Here is a 22,038-nt window from a genome sequence, read left to right on the forward strand (position 1 = left end):
TTGACTGAATAGTATTGCAGCTAGGCTGTTCACTACACATTGCCTTCCACTGTTTTCCAAAAACTGAGGGTGCCCTTGATGAAACCACTCTCATATAGAACTCACATTTGGTGGCAGTGTACACTTTTCTTGCAGTTTATCAATGTCATGTATTGCATTACCTGTCAGTTCAACTGTCCTTGATCCATTTCCCAATACAGACCTATTCAGATGATCTTCAGTTTCACATGAATTCAATTGCAATGATTTAAACTCACAAGCATTTATTTCAAATATGTGCCTTTCGGCGAATTTATTTGCATTGTTTATTTGTTCATATTTATTAGCATTATCAACAGCCATAGGCAAATTTTCCTTGCAGGGTGGCACGTTGGCCTTAGTAGGCGGCACGTTGGCCTCAGTAGGCGGCACGTTGGCCTCAGTGGGTGACACGTCGGCCTCAGTGGGCGGCACGTTGACCTTGAGGGGCGGCACGTTGGCCTGAGGGGGCGGCACGTTGGCCTCGTTCAACAGGTCTATAGGGGCATCATAAAAATGTCCCTTCTTTACTAAAGATTTTCACAAACACAAAAAACAAGACAAAGTTAGGAACATTCTCACCCATCACTAAAAAGCACCTACTAACAGTGCTCATTAGGCTCTATCATTGGTATAATGTGCAGTCTATGTCCACAATATCTGTTGTAAATAATCTGATCAGTATGTGAGTATTTAACCATTAAATGTCCAAGCAATTAGCAGAGAAACGTATGTCTACTAATGAAAGATTATTAAACAGTCGTAAACCTACTTAATCTGATAAGAACTGATTAAATGGCCCATTTTTTAATACACTGTAAATTATAAAGCTGGTGAAGCACGAAGGGAACTTCAAGCACATTAACTTCCTCTGCTATTAGGACTTTTCTCAACACCGACTCCATTTTTGTTCCGTTTGATACTGTACTTCCAATTCCAAAGCTGTCCACCCACCGTCTGCACAGACCGTGATGTCACATGCAGACTCCTGCAGGCTCCATCACAAAACTGTTGTGAACGCAGCCAATAAGTAACCAAAGGACTTGACCTCTATCACATGACTAAAACCAAACATACAGGTCACATTCGTATAGCACAGTTTCCCGCAGTTCTGTGTAGAAAATCTGCGCAACACGAACACAACTGTTTGCTGCCGTTTTGCTTAAGAACGTCACACATGGTCATATACCTCATTACAAAGTGCTACCTCCATATTATTTTGTGTATATGTTGACTGTTTCTGAAATATGACATTAAATATATCATATCCAATGTAAAATTTGACGACTTCAGGGTACTAGTCTATTAATCTCTAAACATAAATGTCACACATTCTGAGTTAATGACTACACAGTTAGCCAAAACACAACACAATAACATGTTCTCCAAACACAGACTTTCGTGTTTGTGCAGATTGTGTCTACTGCTTTGCAAAATAATATATGCTATCTTAATGGTCTTAGCCCAATTTTAATTATGTATTTCACATTGGCACATGAAATGTGCTACAGTTCAGCCATAGCACTTACATTTATATTTGATCCCTCCCCTTCTTAAATAACTCATGCCTACATGGATGTTTAATGTACACCTATAATTAAGATGTCATTTGATAAGTTACAAACCCAGCAATATGAGGTTCACAGATTTTGCTTGTGATTTTGAAATAATAATGTTAATTTTAACATGAGTGCTACTAATCTAAACCGAGATCCTTAAGTGTGCCATTGATATGATGGGTGTCTGTAACTGTCTACTTTCAATATTTATGCCTTAGCCCAAATAATTGGTGTCTGTAACATATAACCACTGAAATACAAAATGTGCCTACATGGTTAGATTAGTATTTTTTTTCAAACACCAACTGCTATTTTTACTTTAGTTTGGTATGTGCTGCAACACCTATCATTCAATTTTAGAAGGTGCAATGTCCATAGACTAACAAACAATTTATATATATAGGTCTCGTTCTACACCATTTTGAATACCTGTAGAATCACAGCAGATGTTAAAATATTACTTAGGCACACCAATGTGTTAACAAGTATTACTTTATCTTGAAACCAATTGGTAATGTAGACTGTATAATTACATGATATATTAATTATATAAGTTATATATGTCTAATTTATATACAGCTCTAGAAAAAAATAAGAGACCAGTTAACATTCTTTAATTTTTTTCAGAGCTGTATATTTAAGAGCACTTCATATAACCCTACTAATACCACAGGCAACTGATACGATTATTTACATACATCCCTCGCTTAATATAATAACTAGGCCATACAGAGTTTCGTAGAAGTGAATGACTTGGCATTGTGTTTTTTTATGTTTTGATTGATTAATAGAATTCAACAACTAGATTTTGTGGATGATCAATCACAGTTTTACTGTTTCTTTCTTTCTTTCTGTACATGCAGTCACATCCAAGCCAGGCATCTGGCCTTCATAACAGCAAGAAAACATTGCTTTATGCAACAGACAAATAAAACAATAAAATAAAATAATAATGAAACAAAGTGAGATGCGTTTTAAAGTAGATCTTCCGAAATAAAGATACAAATGCTCGCTATTCATGTCGAAACATAAATCACAAACATCTCTACACCAAAGTCACTCCGTTACAACCCAAGCACAAATATATTTATATTTCTTTTAACAGTAATCTAACATTTTCACCCATTATAACTCAAAAGGGAGTTTAACAAGAAACTATTAATTAATATCAGTGGATAATAACGACGGATGGCAATTTTAAACTACAGATTTAATACAGATAAAAGGGGACAATAATTTCATGTGGCTTACCTTCGTAACAGGAACAAAACATTAACCTATGACCCCTGGACGCTCACAAATACAGGGTAAAATAATATCTTCCCCTAGGGGCTCTACATTAAAACAGCTCCCCCTGGTTAGTAATACAAACTGTACTCCAGGCTACATCTACATATAAACTAAACTAAACAGCAGCTGCTTTATTTTTGCTGTACACTGTATAAGTTAATATATATATACAAATTAAATCATAGTTTTATGAGGGGGAGGCATAACTTAGTGCTCTTCTCTCTCAGTGAAATTGTAACATATGGTAACACGTTATATATTCATCTGTGCAGAATCGCTGTCTCTAATCAATAGTGTTTAAATTGTGAAGACAAGACATTTCCTGTGTGAGCTACACCCGAAAAAACGGACAACGGTCAGGCGGAATAGTTAAAAACGAATTGCCGATATTTGCCCCTTAGTGATATACTTTGCTTTTCCAGGTGTAAGTATATATAACGCACACATCATTAATCAATGTGACAACCAAATGAAACATCAAATAAACATCTAAATAAGGTTTAGAAGGTAACTACGAATGTATAATCTGCAGCAGTTATGAGCTGCTTACATTTTATTTTTATTTCCTTGGTTTGTTTTAGTACACAAACGAGTCAGGGATTCTTTCAGCTATAGTCAAAAAATACCAGAGACAAACCGAAAGTGTAACAAAAAACAATAATTAAATGTAATGAACAGCACACAGCAATGCAAGATATTTAAAGACACACAGGAGAATTAACAGTGGTACAACAACAATGACTTTGCCGAATCTGTAGCGGTGGATTATTGATTTCAATTGAAAGTCATTTCAAACTGAGATCGGCTGCATCCTGCATCAGTTCCTGTTTAAATAGATAACGATGCAACACGGTGGGCACGACTTTGTCCTCTTTTCTCTAAGTGAAATCGTGTCTTATGGTGACATGTTAGATACTCAACTGTGCACAATTTCTGGCTCTACACAGTAGAAAGGGTGAACATAAGACATTTACTGTGCGAGTTAGAATGTATTGGACTGTTTACTACTTGACAGGATTGATCCCATGAACAATATAGTGGTCAATGGTCATTATTATTATTATTATTATTATTATTATTATTATTATTATTATTATTATTATACTTATTTTTTCTTCTCTTCCACCAGAATATGTTCAAATGCCTATAACTTTTGAACCGATGTCTAAAAAGTCACCAAACTTGGCATGGATGTTGGAGTCTATGGCATGGTCACTTGACCATCATGTAACACGGTTTGGCAGCCATCTTGATTGTAGTCCAAACAAGAAATGTCAGTTCTCAAACATTGTTTTCTCAGGAACGGTAAAGAGTTGAGATATGAGACTTATAGTACATACTGCGCTTATGTTAGTACTTGATTTGGCTATTTTCAAAAATGTATAAGTCACACGGTATGGCAACCATTTTGGATTATGCTGAAAACACTTCAGCCTCGATTTCTCATAAACCCTTAAACTGGCTGATGTGTGCTTTGGTATACAGTATCTTTGGACTGTGTTCTATACATATTCTTAATGAAAAGTTCCTACATAAAAAAACATGGCAGTAATGAACAAAAGATTTTGACTTACTGTAAATTTTGTTCAATTTTAAGCCTGCAATGACACACTGTCACCACTGGTAGCAGCATCCCAGCAAACATGCCCACATGGGCCCAGCAATGACCCAACATGGGCAAAGATATTGGCCCATTGCTGGCAGCCATTGTGGGGCCCATGTAAATTTGCACATTGGCGCCATTTTGGCCCAAGTCACTGGCCCATGTTGGGCCACTGTGGGTCTCATGTGGGCACTACTTACTTTTGATAGCAATAATGTCAAAACATATATGTGTTTATATATAATTGGCAATATAATTGTATGTGTATTTCAAGTATGGAGTAATGTGATTTATAACCATTTTACTATAATCCATGTATACTTTAAAGGAGTAAGAATACAGTACAGGCTAGTACCTGTACTTCAAGCATAAATTTGAAATACAGGTACTTGTTAACACTAACAAATTGTTGTTAGTCTATTTATAGAACACTTACATTAAATGATGTTAATAATAACAGTTTGCTTCTGAAATAAATTAATCTAGTCTTCTTGCAATCTAAGAACATAAGTATTTTGCATATCTAGTAGTTTATAGTATACAGTAAGTGCTCTAGAAATGCAATTAATTTACAGCAAAGGTGGTGACTGTAGGTGGTAAAGGCTTCCACCTGTATTTATTTACATAGCAACTGAACAAAAATACACAAAAAAGAGACTCAAGGGCTGAAGACAATACAAAAAAGAACAGACTGGACTTCACTGCTCTTTGTTCCTTAGACTCTCTTTTCCTCCCTTTCATCAAAGCACTGTATACAAATTGTAATAAGAATAACAATAATAATAATAATAATAATAATAATAAGAAGAAGAAGAAGAAGAAGAAGAAGAAGAAGAAGAAGAAGAATAGAATTATAACAATCATACTTTTTTTATGGGAACCACTGTTGAACTGCTTTGCTATATTTTCCACCATCCTCTTCAAAATAGCCAGCTCACATTTGATCTCTTCTATGGAGGTCACAAGGTGACGGTCCCTTGCTGCAAAATTCAACAGGTATTAGTTATCTAATAGTTTTCACTTATGATTGAGTATTGATCCTAACAAAAACTGTGTGGAGGCTACTAATCCCATAGCAAAAGCACTTGAGATAGCAGGATGTTTGATGTCATCAAATTCAAAAAGCAGTGACAAGATTATTTAAAACTGTTTTTTTTTAATCTAAAAAATTGTTTAGTACATTGATCCCAAAGTGCAAAACACAACTGAAAGTTGGAAAACCCAATAACATTAACTCAAAAGGGTACAAACATAAGAAAGCATCTCTGATTAGAGGAAAAACAACCTGTCAATCACTGCTGCAATCAACTTTAGAGTTCTAATTTCTAATTTGTAATTATGCTTTTGAATTTATTGTGGTGTTTTCAAATGTGCAGTTCTGTATTGAACTTCAGGGTCATTGTAAATAAATGTTACATTTTACTTTGCTAAAGAAAAACTTGAACATCAAATAAATTGGTAAACTTAAAAAACTTCCAGTTTTTAATTTTGTTCACTTCACATTCTGTTTAAATATGTTGATATGTCCTCAGCCTCATTATTTATTTATTATAATAGTGAACACAGGAGTGTCTGGACCTGTTTAAGCTATTTCTGCTACATCATAGTCGATTCTGAAAAATACTGTAAAGAAATATATATGTTGAAACCTAACTTTTATGGTTGAAAAACTGATTTTATATAACGAGAAGTCAAAGAGCTACATAAAACATACCAGTCACTTGCTCAAGTGATGTTCTTCTGGGTGACCTTGGAATCAATGGTGGTGATGGCTGAATAAGTGGTGGTGATCCACGTGGCAGTGACCATGTCCGAGTTGGTGTTGGTGTTGGTGGTGTTGGTGGACATGGTGTCAGTGTTGGTTGTGGTGGTAGTGTTGTTGATGGTGAAGGTGGTGGTGGTGGTGGTGGTGGTAGGACAGGAACTGAGTTATTTTTTCTTCCTACCGGTGCACCTTCCTCACTGTCTGAGGATTCACAATCGTATCTCTTATTACGTGTATAAAAAAATAAAAAATAAAAAATTATACAACTGTTACTTTCATTGTATTACAAGTTCCTATTATGTAAAAAAAAAAAGAAAAAAAGAAAAAGAAAAAAATTGTCAACCAGACTTATAAGTTGGAAAAATGGTAAATGGGTAATTTCTAAAGCACTATGACAAGCGTTATTAATGGTTTAATCTACGTTTAGCATTGACAAAAAATAATACACCATTCTCTTTAGCAACTGTAAAGTACGCTGCAATAAATGCAATAAATTGCACAACTATGTACACTCACCTAAAGGATTATTAGGAACACCTGTTCAATTTCTCATTAATGCAATTATCTAACCAACCAATCACATGGCAGTTGCTTCAATGCATTTAGGGGTGTGGTCCTGGTCAAGACAATCTCCTGAACTCCAAACTGAATGTCTGAATGGGAAAGAAAGGTGATTTAAGCAATTTTGAGCGTGGCATGGTTGTTGGTGCCAGACGGGCCGGTCTGAGTATTTCACAATCTGCTCAGTTACTGGGATTTTCACACACAACCATTTCTAGGGTTTACAAAGAATGGTGTGAAAAGGGAAAAACATCCAGTATGCGGCAGTCCTGTGGGCGAAAATGCCTTGTTGATGCTAGAGGTCAGAGGAGAATGGGCCGACTGATTCAAGCTGATAGAAGAGCAACTTTGACTGAAATAACCACTCGTTACAACCGAGGTATGCAGCAAAGCATTTGTGAAGCCACAACATGTACAACCTTGAGGCGGATGGGCTACAACAGCAGAAGACCCCACCGGGTACCACTCATCTCCACTACAAATAGGAAAAAGAGGCTACAATTTGCACAAGCTCACCAAAATTGGACAGTTGAAGACTGGAAAAATGTTGCCTGGTCTGATGAATCTCGATTTCTGTTGAGACATTCAGATGGTAGAGTCAGAATTTGGTGTAAACAGAATGAGAACATGGATCCATCATGCCTTGTTACCAGTGTGCAGGCTGGTGGTGGTGGTGTAATGGTGTGGGGGATGTTTTCTTGGCACACTTTAGGCCCCTTATTGCCAATTGGGCATCGTTTAAATGCCACGGCCTACCTGAGCATTGTTTCTGACCATGTCCATCCCTTTATGACCACCATGTACCCATCCTCTGATGGCTACTTCCAGCAGGATAATGCACCATGTCACAAAGGTCGAATCATTTCAAATTGGTTTCTTGAACATGACAATGAGTTCACTGTACTAAACTGTCACCAGATCTCAACCCAATAGAGCATCTTTGGGATGTGGTGGAACGGGAGCTTCGTGCCCTGGATGTGCATCCCACAAATCTCCATCAACTGCAAGATGCTATCCTATCAATATGGGCCAACATTTCTAAAGAATGCTTTCAGCACCTTGTTGAATCAATGCCACGTAGAATTAAGGCAGTTCTGAAGGCGAAAGGGGGTCAAACACAGTATTAGTATGGTGTTCCTAATAATCCTTTAGGTGAATGTATATTACTTTCTAGATCGTTTATTCCGCTGCAGATCATTAATGTCAATCTGACTCCACCTCTGCTTCGGCTGCTTTTCTTCTGGCCTTCTCATAGTCTGCTGCAAGACAAATAATAAGGCATTACTGGATGTAGACATCTCAGTGCGTTTCCTATGGAACTCTATGAAAGTGTCTTTACGCAGACCTATGATTTTAAAACGAGCAGTCCTATATTTGTATGGAAGGATTAGGGGTTTTAAAACGGTTATCTGTTTTGCTGTGGGGAACTAAAAGTTGAACTTTTTTGCCTCACAGACACTCTCATTCATATGAATCTCTTTGTCCTGTACAAAGTAATACAGTTGCTGCTATACAAATCAACAAAACTAAACAGATATTTTTTGTCAGCTGGGTGAAAAACCTACATAATTAAAGAAGCCCTCTATCCACTTGGAGAGGGCAGCACTGTGATAAACTGTTAGTCGAGCAAGATATTTTGCAACTCCTTGTGAATAATATGAACTTAACAAATTAACAACAACAAAACCAACAAAAAAATCAGAATGTTCAATAGTTTAACACATTTGTAAGATATGGAAATAATTTATCAATGTAAGTTTACCTGTTTCAGCCATACAGTGCACGGAATACATGCTCCATGTGTTTTCATCAGGCTCTTCATGAGTAAGGAGGGCCTTCCGTAGGCAATTTGTGGACATGTATGGAGGCCAGAAGCATTTTCTTTCCCCTCTCATCCATTTGCTGCTTATGACAGCCACCTAATGAATTCGGCTTTTTTGTACATGTCCATGTTTACACAAATTGTCCTTAATATAAAAAAATAAAAACAATGTGGTCTTGTGTTCCCTTCAATATGTGTGTATCAGTGGAGTGGCAGCCCATATGTTACCACAGGGTAGTAAAATATATTTATTTTCAATTTCAGAAACTTTGTAGTTTGTGTGCTTTTGCTCAAGTTCCCTTGCTTTAAAAATGCCAATTGTTGCTGAATCTATTGGGTGTCTGTATAGGGATTCCAGATGTTTAAATTGTTTGAAAGCAATGTATGAATCTTTCCCATCAGATAATATATTTTCAACAAGACCTAATGCTCCTCTTATCATGACACAGTTATCTCCCATTGAAGTCTTAACACAAACGTCAGGTAAAAATAGTTCTTTGTACTGTTTGTACTGTGACATCATAGGAATATTTGGACCCCCAGAGTTTTCACGTCTCAATCCCTGATGATTTCTTTTACTTCTTTTCCGACCAATAAAGTGCCTTTCTTCAGAAAGACGCTGAATGAGCTGCTGTAGAATAAATTGTGGTTTTCGCACCAATTGTTTCAGCTGTTTCATGTAGTTTTCAAAAGGGAAAGCAGAAACCGAATCCAAAGCACCAAATTTTCTGACATCATCTGCTAGGTGTGTTAAAGAGTGAAAATTGTACACAAGTTGGTCTGCTCCATACACTGTCATGTAAAAAATGTATAAGACTGTCTGCATAATCACAATAATAAGCGCAGATTTCTGGGCAAAGCATTAAATAAATGGCTACTGACAAGCAAGGAAAGTTTTCATAATAAGGGGAAGCAAGATGATCTTTTAATGCAACTGGTCCTGTATATAACAAAAACTGTCTAAACTCGGTAGCTTTCCATCTATCAACTTCTGACAGACCTCTTGGCTTCCTTGCAAATTCCACAGGTGTATATTGACTATAGCTTGTTAAGCGTTGGGAAATGGCTGCAACTGAATGTGAACCTAACCGACATAAGAGAGGACCTTTCAACCATAGCATCAGCAGATGCCTTGTTACTCCTAGACAAACCAGATGCATGTAATCCAAAACAAACTGGGTTACTAAACCCATGTTTAAACCATGTACTGGAGAGCGACCATGGTGATGTTCTTCATTACACATTTCATCAAAGTGTTCATCGGTGCGTGGTTGGGCATTTAACTCAGGAAAGGTCATACGTCGATTGACATATGTACCTTCCTGCATGCATCGGTCACATCCATAGTAGCCTGAATGGCCCTTGGTTCTCTTTAAGAAGGACCGAGCTGGGGCATCACATACAAAGCACGATATGCACAGTTTCAATCTTTTCCCATTGACCTCAAAACCATGTTCCAGTCGTTTAGTTTCCTCCACAAAATCCAACATATATTCGTCTACATCTTTTGGTTTGCCCTCACCACAGAAGAGACCAATCACAAATGGCTCTTTTTCAAAATAAATCCTCCCTAAAATTGGCCACAGTTGTAAATTTGAACTTTTATAAAGTGGCAGGCCATCCACATTGACCAAAAGTGCAATGGTGTCATTCTCCAGTCCTAGCAATTTTTAAAAAATTGACTCAATATAGGGCAGAATACCAAAGTGATAGCACTGACCACCGGTAACTTGTCTTACAGCAGCTGATGTCTGACTTGCTTTCAGTAAAGTACGGGCACATTTTGGTAAGGATGGATGATGTTTTCTCAAAATACAAAGTAAATCACTGAGCGCATTCTGATGGATGCCATGTTTTACTGCCTATTCGCAAAGTTCATCCTGAAGGCCAATATCCCCTGAATCACCAGAATCAGAATCTGACTCACTTCCACTATAAGGGAATTAATCGTTGCTATCAACTTCACCAACACTATCATTCTCATTTATTACCGGAACATTCATATGAAAGTTATCATGTTCATAATCTGATTCTAATTGGTTTTGGCCATCTACAAATTCAATGTCTTCTGCCTCCTTGTCTGCTATGAAAGCATTTTCAGGATCTGAGGAATGACACCCTACACCAGCAGGCTCAGAAGTATCCCTTCTGCATGCCTGCACTTTGACCAGTAGGAAAGCGATGTAAACAAACGGCTAGCCATTTCAGAATTTATATATCCCAGATTATATGGAAAACAAAACAAAAAAGGCTGTACTCCAGCAACACTGTCCATAAAAACCTATAATTTTGAAATTAGCTTTAAATGAGAATAGACACCTTGTGAATTGTATCACTGTATCTGTTTTATATGAGCTCACATTCATAGGTCTGTAAAAACACTGTTTCACTGTGTGTACTTAACTGGCATGCATACCTAAGTAGGTTTATACTCAACAATAGTAACTAGTTTTTAAATTAGCTGTACTGGTTGTGAATTGTTACACAAAAGTAATTTGTGAAAACAGTGCATTACTACAATATCAATGTACACATGTAACCTGTCATGAAATGCTTGATATTTCAAACCACAATTTATGGAGATTAATAAACTAAAAAGACTATGCAGTGACACTTACTTGTGTGTGAGGACTATCTTGTCTGATTAGGAAAGACAATCTGAGGAGGGCAAATTAAAGATATTTTCTGTCAGTCATGAATCATAAATCGACCAAAAAATTAAAAATAAAATTGTCTTATACGATAAAGGGCACACAGGCTTATACAGTACACCGACTAAAAAAAAATCGCTAGTGACACTTACTTTTGTCTGACGGATGGTCTTGTCTGACACACACACACAAAAAAACAATCTGAGGGTGCAAAATACAGATATTTTCTGTCAATTGTGAATCATGGTCAACAAAAAAATATTGGTTTTATATCGTAGGCCAAGGAGACATACTTGAAGCACATTAAAAAAAAACGTAAACCGAGCGGGGGGGGAGGCATGTGAGAGAAACAAGTACATAAGGAAACTTAACATTGATCCGACATCATGTTTATTTTATTATTTATTGTTTTAATCATTCAATCAAGGCAAAGGGTACACATCTACTTTAACTAAGTTATGAAGTTTATAAGAATTAAAACATGTATAACCAACATTACTGCTTTAACATAATTATGATTCCTGGTTTATAAAATTACATTTCTCTAATCGCCGCACAGAAATGAATATTACAGTTCACAGTATAGGATAAACATAAAATCTATGGAGACTTACTTCAATCAATCTTCGACATGAACGACCCAAGCAACAAGTGACAAGTTAGCCGAGTGATCAGGCAGCTGAAGCAAGAGACGGTTAAGCGCGAAGAGCTCACGAGTGAGGGGCGACTGTGTCTCTAAAGTGTTTCGAGAGCATTGGTGCGCTCGTGCTCCTTCTGATAAACTGTCATTTTATTTTATTTTATTCATGCCTTAATCTCACCCAATTTATTTGAAGGACGCTGTGTATGTTTAATTAATTGTTCATTGATCTGTGTGTGTGTGTGTGTGTGTGTATGTGTAGACTATAACTTACAACCTGTCAAACAATGCTAATACCAAATTTATGGAAAAAGCTATGGAAATACTATTGTCTCAAAACACTGACGTGCTAACATACAACTACGTGTGTTAGCTGGATTTGGCAAAATAAATAATAAATAAAAACACTTCTTAGCCATACTAGGTTTTAGTGTGTACTGGCCCAACATTGGCCCAGCATTGGCTCAGCTATGGTGGCTGTATGCTGCTGTACCAGAATTGGGCCAGTGCGGGTTTTGCATGGGCTGAACGTGCCCAGGGTGCCCATGTTTAACCCTCATGGGCCCAATACGTCCTTGTTTGCTGGGATATACCACAATGAGCATTAAAAAAAAAAAACGAAGCGGCCATCTTGGGCATGTACATCATAACAAAAAAACTTGCAACAGTATTATAATGTAAAGTATTCTTCAGATACGTGACCTTGGCTAGCTCCTCTATCAGATTTGTTCAAGGCAAGTTGATTGATGGAACAAGATGGCCGCCATGAGCCAATCAAATTTCAGAGATGGTCAAGTTGGAAATAAATACATATGGTGCAGTATGGAACTATGTTAGAATGTATTGGACTGTTTAATACTTGACAGGATTGATCCCATGAGCAATATGGTGGTCAATGGTCATTATTATTATTATTATTATTATTATACTTATTTTTTCTTCTCTTCCACCAGAATATGTTCAAATGCCTATAACTTTTGAACCGATGTCTAAAAAATCACCAAACTTGGCATGGATGTAGGAGTATATGGCATGGTCACTCGACCACAAAATGGCGGCATCATGTAACACGGTTTGGCAGCCATCTTGATTGTAGTCCAAACAAGAAATGTCAGTTCTCAAACATTGTTTTCTCAGGAACGGTAAAGAGTTGAGATATGAGACTTATAGTACATACTGCGCTTATGTTAGTACTTGATTTGGCTATTTTCAAAAATGTATAAGTCACACGGTATGGCAACCATTTTGGATTATGCTGAAAACACTTCAGGAAAAATTATAATAATAATAATAACTAGAAGTTGCATGCAACTTTTAAGGCTTCCATGTAGTATCAGTAGGTTTCAGATTTGAACAGGCATTTGTAATTTTAAATGCATGTGTTATTAAATGTGTACTTTTCAATTCTAATCCAATGTATAGATTTGAGTTTTTCAATATTTTGTCACTTGAAGTATGTATTTCAATGTCAGTGAAGTATAATATTAATTTATTGATTGCATGCATCAATTTTGAAAGGTGCCATTGTATTTTTCACTTAATTCTAGCATATATGTGAAGTTTTAATTGTGTCATTCAAGATGCATAATGCAAGTCCCAAGTTTAGCCAAATGATGGAGGTAGAGGTCTACATAAGGAATGTCATGATGTGGCTGAAATGTGAAGCTTTCATTTTGTTGGTGTACAACAGACAGGTTTTGTGTCCTATCAGCTTGGCTTCATCAACTTTTACAGATCTTTCTACTAGTTCAATCACTAACAATTTAAGTACATAAGGCTATAGTTCTGAATATATTTGTTGTCAAAGGTGACATATTGTAACACAGTTTGGTTAGTATTTGAATTGTGCTGATAGGTTTTTCTGGGGTCAATTTCATGCTATAATAAATGTGTATTTTGCATTCAGGCACAGTCATTTCCCACAGCACCCATGTGTTTCACTGGGGCAACTCGCCTTTAACAACCTTGGTAGTACTCTGTACTAGTGTCCTGCAGACCAATTTGTGGCACAGTGGGTATAAGTGGCATGGAGTAGAAGGCACCAAAGCTTGAATCAGAAAACGCAGCCTGGCATACAAAGCGTGAGACCGAGCAACTTCTGATGAACAAGCGTAACAGTAGGCCATAAGGTATACATGTGTATGAAGTGGCATATGCATGTGTCCGTTGGTTTTATAAATATAAATAAATAAATAATAATAACTAGAAGTTGCATGCAACTTTTAAGGCTTCCATGTTGTATCAGTAGGTTTCAGATTTGAAAAGGCATTTGTAGTTTAAATGCATGTGTTATTAAATGTGTACTTTTCAATTCTAATCCAAAGTAGTATAGATTTGAGTTTTTCAATATTTTGTCACTTGAAGTGTGTATTTCAATGTCAGTGACGTATTATATTAATTTATTGATTGCATGCATCAATTTTGAAAGGTGCCATTGTATTTTTCACTTAATTCTAGCATATATGTGAATTTTTCATTGTGTCATTCAAGATGCAGACTGCAATTCCGAAGTTTGGCCTCATGATGCAGGTAGAGGTCTACATAAGGAATGTCATGATGTGGCTGACATGCGAAGCTTTCATTTTGGTTGGTGTACAGCAGCAAGATTTTGTGTCCTATCAACTTGGCTTCATCAACTTTGACAGATCTTTCTTCTAGTTTAATCACTGACAATTTAAGTTCATTAGGCTATAGTTCTGAAGATATTTGCTGTCATAAGTGACATAATGTAACAGAATTTGGTGAGTTTTTGGAATTTGCTGATAGGTTATTCTGGGGTCAATATCATGCTTTGCTAATATGTGTATTTTGGATTTGTGCACAGTCATTTTCTTGTGGCTGCCATGTTGTTGAACACAGTCACTTGTCTCTTGCGAACGTGATAGATAGCAGTGTCTATGTAATCCATGCAAAGTTTCAGGGCACTGGGCTTTAGGGTTCCGGAGTAGTAGCTGTCTTCATTTTCGCCCACAGACACATGTTAAATCCAACATTGCAGCTTAACCGTGTACCTCACAAACTTAATTATCACGTTTTATGTTCAATGCACAGACATAGACATAGGTGCTGAATTTCATGTGCGTACTGCATTCCAGTGTAGAGGTAATGTGATACTTGTCTGAAGCGACGCATATGTTTTTTTTTTATTGGCCCACAGCACCCATGTTTTTCACTGGGGAAACTCGCCTTTGACACCCATAGTAGGACTCTGTACTAGTGTCATGCATGCCAATTTGTGGCACAGTGGGTATAAGAGGCATGGATTAGAAGGCACCAAAGCTTGAATCAGAAAATGCAGCCTGGCGGACAAAGCGTGAGACCAAGTAACTTCTGATGAACAAGCGTAACAGTAGGCCATAAGGTATACATGTGTATGAAGTGGCATATATATGGCGGTGGCACCATGTGACCGATGTGTAGTTTTCACTGCATTTGTAGGTATAAGTTGTGTTACAACACTTGCGAGTTTCGTGAGTTTTAATGCATGTATGAGCGTTTTAGGGGCATTAGAAGTTTTGGCGGAAGGTAAAATAATAATAATAATAATAATAATAATAATAATAATAATAATAATAATAATAATAATAATAATAAAAATCCTAACAAAAACAATAGGCTTCCAGCACTTCGTGCTCTTTGTGGTATATGCTGCTACCAGAGGTGACAGTGTGTCATTGCAGGCTTAAAATTGAACAAAATTTACAATAAGTCATAATCTTTTGTTCATTACTGCCATGTTTTATTATGTAGGGACTTTTCTTTAAGAATATGTATAGAACACAGTCCAAAGATACTGTATACCAAAGCACACATCAGCCAGTTTAAGGGTTTATGAGAAATCAAGGCTGAAGTGTTTTCACCATAATCCAAAATGGTTGCCATACCGTGTGACAAGCAAGCCAAGGTCATATCAATTGGACCAACCGTTTCGGAGAAGAAGATCTTTGAAGATTCTTGGCCAATCCAATATGGCTGCCAAACCATGGAACTTTATTGTTATAAAGTTAGCATTGTCTGTAGCTTAAATTGATGTCAATTCAGTTCAGCTGCTGAGTTGGTGAAAGTAAACAGGCTGTAGAAGGGAGATTTTGTCAAGGACTAGCAGGAATTCTGTTGCAGGTGGGGCCAGTTAGGTGTGAATTGGGGGTAGGTAGACAAAAGCTACTTAAAGCAGCTGCGCTGTTTCTCTGTCACAACAGTTAAGCAGTTGATTAGTGTAGCGTAAGGTACACTTATAAATTTCAATTAAAGAAGTGAATTTATAGTATCACCTTATCACGAATCCTGGAATCTTGTAGAACTCAATTTCTGTAATAATTGGACGCAGACACCAATTCCAAAGATATAAATTTTCAAATTTATTCAAAACAAAGACTAAATGTAGCACTACACTAATTATACAAAAGGGAAAAACTAATTAAAATTCAACTCTAGATCAACAAATCAAAGACAAATCACTTCCGTGACCAAATCAAAGACCATGGGATCGCATATGATAACACAAATCGTTAAACAAAAAAGGTTATAAACACATTGACTACAATACCAGTTAGTAAGACGAAGGTGAGTCTCCCGTTAGTATTATTAGTCAGACATTAAATAACTACGCAGGTTAGTATTTATGTCAGGTAACTTCTCGTTATATATATATCAGTCTCATTTACGTTTAGGTGCCGAGAAAGATCCTATCATTACTTGTTACCACAATTTCCCTTAACTGATTATTATTCAATGATTAAGGATAGGCAGGGCCACCAATAATCTAATGTCTATTAACTTGTGTCAATTTCAGACTAAACAGTTAAACAGGAATGAGAAGATATTTCTCGGCGTTGACAGATTTTATTTCTAAAATTATCAACAAAACAGTTTAATGCAACACACATTTATATTTAAGAAAACTAAATGATATTACACATTCTAGAGTTATGAATCACAGATTAACATTTCTAATTGATTTCTCAAATGTCATGAATCATGAACTCCAAACTGTTAAACTTATCTGAACTTTGTCGCAGAGAGGCCTCTCTGGCTTCGGGCTCAGATAACAGCACACGGCACGAGGTCCGTGTGGTTTGGAACAAAGGCAGTCCGGTTCGGCTTTGTCCAAGAACTTCCACTCAGACGATGCACCTGGAAGTTGGGGTTTCGCGAAAGTAGAGTCGTTTCCAAACAGATTTTCCACTGGTTTGAAGGCTCCAAGGTTGTGCACAAAATCTTCTTTGTAAGCAGGGGTTCCACCGTACTTACTTGAAGACGAAGTCTTTGAGGAAAGCAGGGCCCTGTTTGTTCCAAGGGTCAAGTTTCTTAAAACTCAAATAGCTATTTAAATGACTGACACTTTCGTATACAGTCGACTTAGTCAATTGTCCCGCTGTAAAACTCCACTGATCAGGTGGGCACAGGCGGGCAGCGCAGTCTGTAAAGTTCTTTATTTAATAAAGTCCTTTAAAAGAATTCTTCGTACGGCTCAATCTCCTTCTCCCAGTTTAACTCTTCTGTTGCCGGCAAAGACTTGGTTGGTTTCTGGTTCCGGTTCTGGCAACAGAGCTACAGGTTGAGCTGTGGCAGCGAGTTACTGGTTCAGGTGAGAGAGAGAGAGAGAGAAAGACTGTCCGCTGTTCCTTATAGTCTGTCAGATCAATAGGTGATTGGTCCCTGAGTTCTTGAGATTGGATTTCGGTTTCAGCCCCCAGTGTCCTATTGGAGGGGGGCTTGATTTATGACTGATGTCAATCCATGCCATCTTTTGGAAATGCCGGTTGGCCTGGGTTCGTAGCTCTATGTCGCGATTTCGGCTCTCATCCACTTCAAAGAGTTTTTATCACCTACAGGCCCCTTTCTCCAGACATCTCATAGCAGAATTCCAAACTATTTGGCCTCTTCTCGGTGCCATCCTCCCCAAAACTGTCACTTTGATGGAAACCAGTTCCAAGCTGATGAGCTAAGGAAATCTGATAACTTTGGGGGGGGAGAGGTCTTCTTTAGATCAGTGCTTCAGCTCAGAGCCCAACATGCTCTTCTCAAAATACACCCAACATAATGCTACATAAGGCAACAGGAACCAAGAGACATAAAATTTAAAAAAAACACCAAAAAAATATAATTTAGAAGCATGTAGCCACTACAGTGTCAGGTTTGCTGAATGATTGCCTTCCTGGATGAACTCAGCCAAGAATGTTTCATTTGTGAACGTTGTCACCAGTTTGAAATCCTAGAGGTTAAAGTTCGTGATCTTGAGGCTCTTGAGCTTGTTGACCTGCGCTATATTAGTGATATGGAAGAACTGGTCAATCAGCCCATGAGAGAGACATCCCTAGAGACATCCCAAGAGCTAGAATTGGCCAACAGGTTCCAACTGCTGGACACCAAGTTGAACAGTGACAGCTCAGAGGGTGATGGGGGGGCAGTTGAGCACCAGAGCACCATGGTGCCCACTCCCCCCCAGAAGAGGGAGGTAGTTATAGTAGGAGACTCAATTCATAGAGGCGTAGATCACACAGTGTGTTCTAGTGATAAGGAGATCTGCATGGTATCTTGCCTGCCTGGTGCTCAGGTTGCAGATCTCCCTAAACTAGTAGACGGGCTACTGGCCAAAGCTGGGGGGAATCCACTGGTCATGGTCCACATTGGAACCAATGACATAGGAAAAGGTAGGACAGAGGTTCTGCAAGACAAATTTAAATAGTTAGTTAGTTTTCTCTGAAATACTTCTGGTACCATGTGCATGGCCAGGGATACAGGCAGAGATTAGAAAGTTTAACACGTGGTTGAAATCTTGGTGTAGGGAAGAGGGGTTTAGGTTTATGGAGCATTGGTCTTTCTTCTGTAATAGATGGGACCTGTACAAACTGGACGGTCTGCATCTAAACGGAAGGGGGGCTAATGCATTGGGAGAGTGTATGTGCAGAGAAATTGAGAATCATTTAAACTAGGGACCAGGGGGGGAGGGAGCTCTGACAATGGAAGATGTTCCTCTAAGGAAAGATAACAAAGGGAACCTGCTAGTAGGAAAGTCCTGAAATGTTTGTACCTCAATGCCAGGAGTATAAGGAACAAGATGTTGGACTTAGAAGCCACAGTGCTAGCATGAGACTATGATGTTGTAGGAGTGACAGAAACATATCTTACAGAAAACGATGGGGATGAATACAAGTTGGAAGGATACACACAGTTTAGGAGAGACAGGCAAAATTGAAGAGGGGGTAGGGTAGCATTATATGAGAAAAATGACATTGAGGCAGAAGAACTCAAATTAGATCCCAGTAATGGAACAGAATCTTTGTTGGTGAAACAAGAGATCTGGAGGATTAGTGGTAGGAGTGTGTTACAGACCACACAACTCAGATATTCAGAAAGATGTTGCATTGTACAGTGTAATCAGGACTGCATGTAGCAAGGATGTGGCTGTTATAATGGGGGACTTCAATTTCCAAAACATAGACTGGGAAAGCCCGGTTGGGACTACAGAATCAGAAATACAGTACATCCAGAAAGTATTCACAGCGCTTCACTTTTTCCACATTTTGTTATGTTACAAAATGGATTAAATTCATAATTTTCCTCAAAATTCTACAAACAATACCCCATAATGACAATTTGAAAGAATTTTGTTTGAAATCTTTGCAAATATATTAAAAATAAAAAACAAAAAAAGCACATGTACATAAGTATTCACAGCCTTTTCCATGACACTCAAAATTGAGCTCAGGTGCATCCTGTTTCCACTGATCCTTGAGATGTTTCTACAACTTGATTGGAGTCCACCTGCGGTAAATTCAGTTGATTGGACATGATTTGGAAAAGCACACACCTGTCTATATAAGGTCCCACAGTTAACAGTGCATGTCAGAGTACAAACCAAGCCATGAAGTCCAAGGAATTGTCTGTAGACCTCAGAGATAGGATTGTATCGAGGCACAGATCTGGGGAAGGGTACAGAAAAATGTCTGCAGCCTTGAAGGTCCCAATGAGCACAGTGGCCTCCATCATCCGTAAATGGAAGAAGTTTGGAACCACCAGGACTCTTCCTAGAGCTGGCCGCCCGGCCAAACTGAGCGATCAGGGGAGAAGGGCCTTAGTCAGGGAGGTGACCAAGAACCCAATGGTCACTCTGACAGAGCGTGTCTCTGTGGAGAGAGGAGAACCTTCCAGAAGAACAACCATCTCTGCAGCACTCCACCAATCAGGCCTGTATGGTAGAGTGGCCAGACGGAAGCCACTCCTTAGTAAAAGGCACATGACAGCTCGCCTGGAGTTTGCAAAAAGGCACCTGAAGGACTCTCAGACCATGAGAAACAAAATTCTCTGGTCTGATGAAACAAAGAATGAACTCATGTCTGGAGGAAACCAGGCACCGCTCATCACCTGGCCAATACCATCCCTACAGTGAAGCATGGTGGTGGCAGCATCATGCTGTGGGGATGTTTTTCAGCGGCAGGAACTGGGAGAATAGTCAGGATCGAGGGAAAGATGAATGCAGCAATGTACAGAGACATCCTTGATGAAAACCTGCTCCAGAGTGCTCTGGACCTCAGACTGGGGCGAAGGTTCATCTTCCAACAGGACAATGACACTAAGCACACAGCCAAGATAACAAAGGAGTGGCTACAGGACAACTCTGTGAATGTCCTTGAGTGGCCCAGCCAGAGCCCAGACTTGAACCCGATTGATCATCTCTGGAGAGATCTGAAAATGGCTGTGCACCGACGCTCCCCATTCAACCTGATGGAGGAAAATAATGAATTTAATCCATTTTGGAATAAGGCTGTAACCTAACAAAATGTGGAAAAAGTGAAGCGCTCTGAATACTTTCCAGATACACTGTAGAAATGGTTGAGATGGTAAATGACTGCTTTCTAACTCAATTTTTCAGGGAACCAACCAGGGAGAGTGCATGCATTGACTTGCATGCATTCTTAAAATATAACCATCCATTTTCAACTGAATCTGTATCCAGTGTGCTCCAGTCTACCTCTTCTAAGTGCCGTCTCATACCTTCAATTTAGAAGAGGTAGACTGGAGCACACTGGATACAGATTCAGTTTAAAATGGATGGTTATATCTTAAGAATATACTACTTGAGGCTCAGGAGCAATTTGTACCAAAACTTAGCAATTTGAGGACCAAAAAACATTGGCCAATATGGTTTAATAGAGGTATGCAAAAAAATATAAAGAGAAAGAAAATGTTGTATAGCGCATACAAAAGGGATAGAGACAAAACAAAATACATAGAATATGTTGAGCTGCAAAGAGATCTTAAGAAAGGGATCAGGAAAGCAAAGAGGGAAATAGAAAGAAACATAGCTCTTGGAGCTAAAACTAATGCAAATAGCCACAAGAAAGGGGACAAAACTGAGAGCAATCAGTGTAACCTGCATCACTTGTAAAATGTTGGAAAAAATGATTAGACGGAAAATAGAGGAGCATATTAATGAAAACCATATTCTTGGAGATAGTCAACATGGGTTTAGACCTTACTAATCTTACTAATTTATTAGATTTTTTTTTACTTTGCTTTTTCTAATCTATATTAATAGATAGTTAGTGGGATAGTTAGCAAACTTGTCAAATTTGCAGATGATACTAAAATAGGTGGATCAGCAGATACAATCTTGGAAGCATAGGCTATTCTAAGGGACTATTCAGTTGTGGGCCAACACCTGGCAGATGAAATTCAATGTGGACAAGTGCAAAGTAATACATGCAGGTAACAAGAATGTCCACTATAATTACACTATTGGAGGAATAGAACTAGATTGGCCCTCCATGGTGGGATGCCCCGGAGGAGGGTTGTGACAGTAACTGTCTTTTAAGTAGGGAGGTGCCAGTCCCTTTAATGCTTTAAATGTTAGTAAGAGAACTTTAAAGTCTATCCTGTAGTGCACGGGCAGCAAGTGAAGATAAGCCAATACTGGAGTGATGTGTTCATGTTTTCTTGTTTTAGTAAGAATTCTTGCAGCAGCATTTTGGACTAACTGAAGTGCAGAAATAGCTCTGTTTGTGCTACCTGACAGAATGGCATTACAGTAATCCAATCTAGATGTAACAAATGCATGTATCAGTTTCTCAGTGTCCTGTAATGAGAGGAATTGTCTCAGTCTATCAATGTTTCTAAGCTGGAGGAA

Source organism: Amia ocellicauda, chromosome 7 (genome assembly GCF_036373705.1).
Source record: "Amia ocellicauda isolate fAmiCal2 chromosome 7, fAmiCal2.hap1, whole genome shotgun sequence".
Lineage (NCBI taxonomy): Eukaryota > Metazoa > Chordata > Actinopteri > Amiiformes > Amiidae > Amia > Amia ocellicauda.